Here is a 2,353-nt window from a genome sequence, read left to right as displayed (position 1 = left end):
GTGCTCTGTCCCAGTGTCCCAGGGTGCGGTAGCCCCCCATCCTGCAAGACAGCCGAGGGTCCGGCCACTGGGGAAGGTTGTCAATCGGGGCCCGGGGAGGCTCTCCCCAGCCTGGCTAGGGTTCGGAAGCTGGGCCTGGGCCCGGGGAAGCCCCGTCCCAGTGTCCCAGGGTGCGGGAGCCCCCCATCCTGCAAGCCAGCCGAGGGCCCGGGCACTGGGGACGGGGGTCCACCGAGGCCCGGGGAGGCTTTCCCCGGCCTGGCTAGGGTTTAGAAGCTGGGACTGGGCCCGGGACTCGTGCTCCATCCCAGGGTGCGGGAGCCCCCAATCCTGCAAGCCTGCCGAGGGTCCAGGCGCTGGGGACAGGTGTCCACCGGGCCCGGGGAGGCTCTCCCCGGCCTGGCTAGGGTTCGGAAGCTGGGACCGGGCCCGGGGCTCGTACTCCATCCGACGGGCCCCGAAGTGCGTGAGGCCCTCGTCCTGCAAGCCAGCTGAGGGTCCGGGCGCTGGAGACAGGGGTCCACCGGGGCCCGGGGAGGCTCTCCCCGGCCTGGCTGCTTTCAGAAGATGGGAACGGGCCGGTGAGCAGGGGTGACTGGCTTTATCTGCTACTCTGGCGGAGCGTAGTTTTCTGCCCACCCCTATAAGAAATACCCTCACGACAGCCGTTAAGCAAACGATCCAGTCCGGATGAGCTGTCCGAAAAGGAGACAGGGCAGAAACAAAGAAGCCTCATTTTCAATCCGAGGCCACCGTTTAGCATAAACGATGACGCCAGCCAATGAAAATGATGAAAATGATGGGCCCTTCTGTAATCTCCTCTACCACAATATGTCTCGCAGAGCGAGCAGCGCTTGAGCCCTGCAACGCTAGGCAAGACTTATAAACACAAAGGTGGTAGAGCCCTGCTGCTGATGTCCCGGGTTGTTCACACAGCCTTGTCTGCCACTGTGTAATTTCGGCTCTTCACCGGGTAACTGTGTAAATGGAGCAGATGTTGCGTGGCACAAAGTGGCACCGTATGGGTTGGCAGGTCTATGGCGGGCACAACTTGCTTTTTCTGACTTTCGTTTTGAGTGGCCATCTTGTGCACTTGTTCAGGCCTGCAGATTGTAATTGCATTTATATAGTGCTTACTACGCATGACGAGGTGTCAAAGCGCTTTTTCGGCGAGTAGCACGCTACTCCGGGACCCATAATAGTATAGAGTAATAGTATAGGGACCCATAGAGGTGAATTAGTATAGTGAAATATGAAAGTAATTTTAAGTGGTGGATAGATTAGTCGGTTATTTGGATTCGGAAGGATAGCAGAAGCATAGAGGTAAAAAGGTTTTTATTTATGTAGCGCTTGTTCCCCCTGATGGGGTGTTAAAGCGCCTTTTTTGGATAGCAGCACCCTACTCCGGAAACACATGAAGGATTAGTAGTAAATTAGTATAGTGAAATATGAAAGTAATTTGAGTGGTGGATATTAGTCAGTTATTTGGAGTGAGAAGGATAGCGGAGGGATAGAAGGGGAAAGTAAGTTTTGCATTCATAGAGCACCTGTTACCCCTGATGGGTGCTGAAGCACTTTTCTGGCAAGTAGCACACTACTCTGGAACCCATAAAGGATTAGTATTGACAATTAGTATTGTGAAATATGAAGTAATTTGAGTGGTGTATATGTTATTTCATTATTTGGATAGAGAAGGGAAGGTGGCGGGATAGAAGAGGGAAAGAGGTTTGTATTTATATAGCCCTTGCTACCCCTGATGGGGTTTTGAAGCGCTTTTTTGTCGAGTAGCACTCTACTCTGAAACCCATAAGGATAAGTGTTGAATTAGTATGGTGAAACATGAAAGTAATTTGAGTGGTGGATATGTTAGTCAGTTATTTGGATCGAGAAGGGTTGGGGAGGGGTAGAAAGGGAAAAAGGTTTGCATTTATATAGGACTTGTAACCCTGATTGGATGTTGAAACGCTTTATTGGCGAGTAGCACGCTACTCTGGACCCCATAAAGGATTAGTGGTGAATTAGTATAATGGAATATGGAAATTGGGAAGTGAACATGTTAGTCTGTTATTTTGATTGAAAAGGATGGTGGAGGGATAGAAGAGTGAAGGATTTGGATATATTTTTTTTTTTAGGTCATAGCAGTAGGAGGAGGCTTTTGGATGAGTAAAAAGTGGTTTGCAGGGGAATAGTCAAAGGGAAGAGTTTAGACGGGTTTGTTTTGGGGGGATCGATATAGTAAAAGAGGTATCAGAAGATGCAAGGAGGGGTACAGTAGGGGAGAGTCTAGCAAGGATTATTTTGGGGATCATAGTAGTGGTATGGGGTTTGGGATAAATTATATTGGATTTAGAGG

Source organism: Triturus cristatus, chromosome 1_1 (assembly GCF_964204655.1).
Source record: "Triturus cristatus chromosome 1_1, aTriCri1.1, whole genome shotgun sequence".
Classification (NCBI taxonomy): Eukaryota; Metazoa; Chordata; class Amphibia; order Caudata; family Salamandridae; genus Triturus; species Triturus cristatus.
This window is presented reverse-complemented; position numbering follows the sequence as displayed.